At 35.3% G+C, this 7788-nt stretch overlaps 1 pseudogene; it reads left to right on the forward strand.

Moving 5' to 3' along the window:
* Nucleotides 1-2450: 2450 nt before the first annotated feature.
* LOC147497803 (protein disulfide isomerase pTAC5, chloroplastic-like) lies at nucleotides 2451-6691 on the forward strand (annotated as a pseudogene).
* The last annotated feature ends 1097 nt before the right edge of the window (nucleotides 6692-7788 follow it).

Genomic DNA, 7788 nt, shown 5'->3' on the forward strand with positions numbered 1-7788 from the left:
AAAGACTTAATCTAAAACAAGAATTGGAAATGGAACTTAAACTTAATTACTCTATTGAAAACTAGATCTAGAGTTCTATATAGTTTTAGGTCTAACTAGCTACCATTAACAAAGAGTTCAGCTTTTGTTTTTATACTTTCAGATCCAAAAATCGTGCATGGGCTTGGAGCCATGTTTTGGGCCAGAGAATCAGGCCCAAAACCCAATTCTTTCAGTCCAAAAAGGCCTCTTCAGCTGCAGTTAGCTTCAACAGACTTTTCGTCCACTTCTGCTCATCTGATTGGATCAAGGCTTAGACCATTGGAAAGCTCTTTCCGAGCCGGTCGTTTTGACATAAGGTAGGCCCCATTCCGATGTCTGAGTCCAAAGATACGGCCTTCAGAAGTTCTGCTGACTTGTGTGTTGTTTCTGCCCGTGTCGACTTTTCAGCTTTTGACCGGGCTTTAGAAAGGCTTTGTCTTCTTGAATCTTGGCCTTTAATCATGGAACTCCTTAGTAACCGACCTTTGCTCCTTTATCTTGCTAAAGTGGCACATTTCTGCACATAATGGACTTTGAAACCTGAAATGCATAAAAACACGTAATCAGTGTTAACTCTTAATTATTACTCACATAATTGGTCTAAAAGTATGACTGTTACAGGGTTAAAACTACAGTTTTGGGCTCTTATCATGGACCAAAGCCCGCAAAAAAAGATAGAAGGATATAGCAAAAGAGAGAAAATAGACTTCCGCGTTTGGGACGCAAGGATCGTACATCCAGATGCAATGCTAGCATCTGAGATGCGAGGATCGTGCTTCTAGACGCGACTCTCGCGTCTGAGATGCGAGGTTCATGGATCCTGACGCGAGAACCGACATTGTAGCCAATTCCTTCACAGATTTAGAGACGAAGTTGGACTCTGAAGGAAGTTGATTTGTACTATGAAACAAATGGCGGTTTGGAATGCTTCTAGAACTCATTGTAACCTCTATAAATAGAGGACCTAAGTGCCTCATGTAATTTGCCAATTCACTTATATTCTTGTATCCAGAACTTGAGGCAAAGAGAGATTAATAATAAAATATTCGATTTTAACTAGCCGAGTCTTAATAAGTTAGTCTTTCTAGTCTTATTTTCTTCAACTCTTTTTCTTCTCGTTCTTCGTGTTCTTCCTTCTTTATGGAAGGCTAATCTTCTCCTTCAAGGGAGGAGATGAAGCAGTTACTTAAGATTTAATGATTCTTCTGGTTCATGGTGTTCTTCAATCAGGTTAGTTCTTTATATTTTTAGTTATTAGTTTCATTGCCCAGACCAGGGGATGGAAGTATAGATTAAGATTTTTATTTATTGCAATCGAATATCATGCTAGTTTAGGGCTTTATTTATTGCAATTGAATATTTGCTAGTGACATGCTTTTATTTATTGCAATTGAATATAATGTTAGAATAGAGTTTTATTTATTGTAATTAAATATTATACTATTATTCTCTACTTTTCTTTTAGTTGTATAGTGTTTTAGAGTAAGAGAAGTATTTCTTGTGTTTGTCTTAGATGGTGATTCAATGAATAGCTGCTCAAGCTCACATAAAAGGAAAGAAGATATTAATATCATAAACATAGGACCAACTTTAAGTAGAGTTATTCATTAATGATGTTTCGTCCAAAAGAGCATCGGCACTCGCTCAATTGCCTAATTGTAGCTTACTTGTGAGAATAAGCATGAAACAAAATGTCATTGAATCAAAAGTGTTGGTGGATTCTAATATCTTGAATTCCCTCTCTTATAAATTCTCAATAGTTTAGTTAGTTTAGTTTAGTTTAACATTAGAATCTACAATATCTATAATAATAGTTTTTAATCCCTCAAACCCCCTTTCCAGTCCTGTCCTTCACATAACATACATTTAAAAGTAGAACGATACCTTACTCATCCTTTACTTATTGAGGGATAATTAGGTTTTGATACGCTTCTATTTGTTCAACGACCATCATCTATCTACATCATCCATATACCATCTCAACACGCAAAAAGGGAGCAAGGTCACATGCACTGATGAATAAAATTTCTAAAGACAATTAACATAACCACAAAAATGAGGGTAGTCAGGACAGATTGGCATGATGCTTTGTGACCATGGTGTTATTACTAATTACATTGTGTTCTTCACTTCTGCAGTAGTCAGATCTCTATAGCAGTGTGTGTTGTGAAAAGCGGGCTACTTATAAACTTTTTTTTGCCCTGGTGAAAAGTGAGTGGTGAAGGGGCCTCATATATACTATAAATCTTGAGGGTGAAAAGTTGGAGACGTTTTTTTTTTAACAAGAACTTGATTGTGACCCACTATGGAACAGGGAACCAAATGTAATGCGCTTGATAAAATGTATAAAGCAAATATCCTTAATTGTCTGTAGTTACACTTTATACCGGATATCATCTCGGTTGGGATAGAGCTAAAATGTAAGAGTAATGGGTGTATACTTGACAGGAGTAACCCAAGTTTGTTATATGGTAACATGAATTTCTTTGGTTTCTCACCTATGAGTTGAAAGTGTTCAAACTTAAATCTCTGAAGTAAAATTTGGATTCTAATAGGGGTGTGATTGTGATAGGAAGCATTACAGAAACTGGGATTTTATTCAAGTGAGGAAGATATGGCCTGGAGTTCTCTAGCTTCTCGAGTGGGACTAATCGTGTTGTAAAAACTTGGCAAGTGAGTGGTGTATTTGTTGCTTGCTCAGTCATTTTTCTTTATAAAATCATCAAAATGGTGGGAAATCAATCTTGTTTTTCACAAAAAAGAAAGAAAGAAAGAAAAGAAAATGGAAGAATATTAGTAACCAATATACAAATTAAATACTTTAAAAACGATGACAGACCTCATTAGGTGCTTGTGAAGATGGAATTATGACAACTGAACTCTTGGAAAAGTTATTTATGGCGCAAGGAGCAGTTGTCCCTAACTTTCATGTAAGTGTAGATCAGAGTCGAAAAGATTTGTTTATTTAATCTATGATGGAAACCTTGTTAATGATTATGAAATGCTTCATGGTTTGTTAGATAGTTGGCCTATAATGTCTTGCTGCCTGCTGTTGGATGCTATTGCTTATATAGTTATACTGTTAGGATGTCGTCTATTCAAGAAATTGGTCTCCAGACACTTTCTTTAGCGTGTTTTTTGTCTAGAGAAAGACCAATATTATCTTTTGATTCTACTCCAATTTTAGCAACACGTCACTTTTTTGGTGTATTAACTGTTTTTAAAACTTCTTATTTCTCCTTTTTACCCTTTCATTTGTAACTGCCAATTTCTTCCACAAATAAATAATACGAAAATCTAGTATGCATCGGGCTGTAGGTGTGTGCGTCGATCGAGGCCACTCATCAGGCGAGGGTGCGTGTGTATTGCTCCAAGATGTATTACAATCAAATAATACAATTATCTTATAAAAAAACAAACAATTTATCCTTTCGCAAGTTCACAATTTGAATTACATCAAACAAAACTTAAACATGCTATTCAAAATTATCAGAGATACATTTTAAATTGTTAAAGCTATATTGAAATTAGTTGTAATCAACATACTTTTTTTCCATTTTTTAAGTTGATGTTTTCCACATTGTTTTGGTCTCTCAGAAATTCATCTCACTTTTAATTGGAATTTTGTAGATTTGGGATGAATTTTAGTTATTTTGATTAACCCACTACTCTTTTGGTAACTGATTTAGTTCGTAGTTTTTTTTTTGTTGGTAGTTGCTTCTTTAGTTGGGACTAATAAAAGAGGTCAAAATTGTAAAATTCAGTCTGAAATTTGAGACAGATGTCAAATTTCAGTTTTTATGGAGAAAAAACTATTTTTTTTATTTATTTTTTTTTTGCTATTTCCTCTTAACTTAAGAAATTTGGGGCCGTGTACCTATACCCAATTTTCTGGTCGTCTATTAGTATGTAACTGTTCCACTGCAATGTAGCAAAGTATCTCCATGTGTCTTTTACTCCGCAAGATATTCTTGGAGGTTTTAAGATAGTAAGTAGAAAACAAGAATAACCTTACCTTTCAACGGATAGTTTAAGTGGAAACATAACTTCACACACAAATATGTATAAATCCGACACGGATTGTCCATTTTGAAGTTTTATATTAATGGATGGTAACCCTTGGAACAACCCAAGACCTGCTCGTTTTGCAGCAAACAAGAACTATTGTATTTTGGTGCTCAAGAAGTGAAGATTTGTACAAACCCATTGCCTCACGTACCAAGTTCAGGATCCTCAACCAATGCCGGCTGCTAAGAATAAGATAATTTTGATGGGATCATTTGTATGGTGTGCTTTGGAAATGTATATAGCCAAGTCAGCAATAGTGTTGAATACAAACATGTCTTCCTTCTTGGAGAGAATCGGTGGGAAGATTCATCCAGACTTGTGGGCAGAAACAAAGAGGTTTCAGCAAGCAAGGTGGAATTTCAACAACAAAGTGTATTGCTTGTCGTGGGGAGGGGCGTGTATTATGCACAGGTATGTCTGTTATCTATTCGCTCAAGAATTCGACTTGTTAAGGCCGAAGAGCATTTGCCTTCTTATAAATATCTATCCCCGTAAGCTTTGCATTTTTGAATGAGCGTTATCCCTCTCTTCTGGAAATAAATGTCCATTGTACTAGTGATCAGACTGTCTATATCTAACATATTAAGAAGTTAACAAGGAAGAAGCTAGATACAGATTCCCAAACTAGACTTTGGTTATAACTTGAAACTAATAATGGCCTTCTACTTTCACTCCTCTTTGTTACTCTCTCTCTCCCTAATACTTTCTCTCTCCAACTTCTCTCCTCTCTCACGTTTTTAACTCTGCTGGTTCTCCTTTCTTCTCTTTTTTCTTTCTGTTCTCTCCCCTCTTTCTATTCATAATTAAAAAACTTAACCCTTGATATAATCTCTTTCTCATGGCTCTCCCCACCCCACTCTCAACAAAAACCGAATTGAACATGAATAATTACTATTGGAAATTGAAGCTAGAACGAATCTGAAGCTACCGTTTCCTTAATTTGGAATTATTGACAAAGACTAGAAAAAAATTGAATCAGATTTAACTATATTCGGAGTTAATTATGCGAATATAGGCTCAAGAAGTTGTTGGCGGCAAAAAGATTTAAGTATATGGTTGTTATGATGTTTAGGTGCTATATTATGATGTTTATGTGCTGTTGAATGGGCGTTGGTGCTCCATAACATACCATTCACTAATTTAAGCACCTGCAAGTCTGCAACAATGAAGAAATTCACATACTAGTGTTTTAAATCAAGGCCCAAAATATCGATATCGATGAATATATTGGTGTAGCCAAAAACTGATATATATCGGATATATCGGATATTTCGGATATATCCATTTTTTTTGTAACCAGTCCAAACTATTTAAAATATCGGAAATATCATATATATCGGAAATATAATATTAGAAATATCGGATATATATCGGAAATATATTGGAAATATCGGATTTATATTTTAAAATGGTCAAAAAGTCAACCGATATATATCGATTATATCGGAAATATCGATTATATCGGCAATATAAAGTTTCATATCAGAAATTCCAATATATATCGGAAAAAAAGGGTTCTATATTCGGTGGATATATATCAGAAATATCGATGTCGGTGTACCAAAATACCGATATATATATCGGATATATCGGTGATATTTTGGTCCATGCTTTAAATAACCTTATATCCTTTTGTGTTTCTCTTAACACTATTGAGCGGCAATACAATACATTCACAGAACTATACATTATGTATTTCTGAACACTATGGAGGTACCTTGCAATATATATATATACCATGGCCCAAAATATCGCCGAGATATCCGATATCTCGCCGATATATCTCGGTAAATTGGTACACCGATATCGATATTTCCGACTTATATCCACCGAATATTGAACCCTTTTTTTCCGAGATATATCGGAATTTCCGATATGAAAGTTTATATCGCCGATATAATCGATATTTCCGAGATAATCGATATATATATCAGTTGACTTTTTGACCAATTGTTAATAACTTAATATTGAAATTTCGAAATATCCGAGATATATCGGCGCCCGGCGAGATATCCGATATTTTAGAAACTTTGGACTGGTCACCAAAAAAACCGAGATATCCGATATATCCGATATATCTCGGTTTTTGGGTACACCGATATATTAACCGATATCGAAATTTTGGGCCTTGATATATACACTAAATAATTTTGCCTCACAGGCACATTTTCAATTTGTTTGCAGTTTCTGGAGCAAAATGTCCATACTGTGAAGGCCTTGGCTGCAACATTTGCGATGTATGTGAAGGGAAAATACTTATCCGTGCATGATTAGTGACTACAAACATGTATATGCATGCCGGATTTTAAAATGTATAATTCACATGGATGTTATTATGGGGACATCTTACCTTGTCACAGTAATTACGGTGACATAGGAACAGTAGTCTATGCATTACAATAAGATTTCGGATAGAGGAAATGGATGTATTTAATATCCACACCAAAGATGCTCTTTTTAAAGCATGGGTATGTCCCCGTTTTGTTTTCAAGAACGGGAAATGGCTTTGATGGAACCTCTCCAGAAGAACGATTATTGTATACCTCCTTAGTTTCCACTACATATGTTTACATTGCTATTTGAGAAACTAAATTGACGTTCATGAGCCAATTATTTTTCATTGATTTGTCATGAGATTGAATCCTTTGAAGTTGCAGTCACAGACTTACAGTCAAAGATTAACTACAGATTTATAGTTTTACTTTCTAAAAATTTGTCTAATTTGTCATTAAAGTAGTAATATTGAGATGAACAATAATCATATGAAGTTACTGCTGGAACTTCATGGCGGTATTAGCCGTTAAGTTAGCAAGAGTGGGCTTTCAAGTTGTGCAAGGACTTCTTGCAGAATCAAGGTCTAGAATTCAACCTCGGATCACAAATTTACACGGGAACCACATTTTGATAAGTTGGCAATAACTTCAGAAGTAGAACATCTAATGTAGTCACACTAAATCTACTACAAATCCAAATTTGGCGGTACACCAACCCTTATAACGACAAAGAAGAAAATGTTGAAGATAGATCAAGAAAAGGATTTGGAGGCATTACCAAGTCATCAATGTTTCCTTTCAACAGGTCTACCACTTTACTCATTGAAGGTTGATTTGTTGGGTGTGTTTGTACGTACCACAGAGCCACTACAAATCATCTTTTTGGTCGTTTCTTCCTCAAACATCCCATTGGATTATTCTATATTAAAGTCTGGTTTAAGATGATTATATATCCACTGCGGAAAATATATCTCACTCATGTTCTCTGCGGCTGCATCGATGTTCTTTCTTCCCCCAATCATTTCTAACACCATCATTCCATAACTATAAACATCTGACTTGTGAGAAACCCCACCAAAGTTTCTACAACAGACTTCAGGTGCAATCTAACCAATAGTTCCTTGAGCTCCAACCATGGACACAACACTAATTTCTCTCGTTGGATAGAGCTTAGCCATCCCGAAGTCAGAGATTTTAGGGCAAAAGTCTTCATCTAGGAGGATATTGTGAGGTTTTATATCGAAATGCAAAATACAGGTGTTACAACCTCGATGCAAGTACTCCAACCTTCTAGCAATGCCAAGTGCTATGTGGTATATAGCTTTTCCCATCCCAAAGGAGGAGTTGTGGTGCTTGAGTTGTTCTCATTGTAGATAAACCTTTCGAGATACCCATTTGACATGAATTCATACACAAGCGCTCTTTT

The sequence above is a fragment of the Coptis chinensis genome, chromosome 5 (genome assembly GCF_015680905.1).
Source record: "Coptis chinensis isolate HL-2020 chromosome 5, ASM1568090v1, whole genome shotgun sequence".
Taxonomy (NCBI): Eukaryota; Viridiplantae; Streptophyta; class Magnoliopsida; order Ranunculales; family Ranunculaceae; genus Coptis; species Coptis chinensis.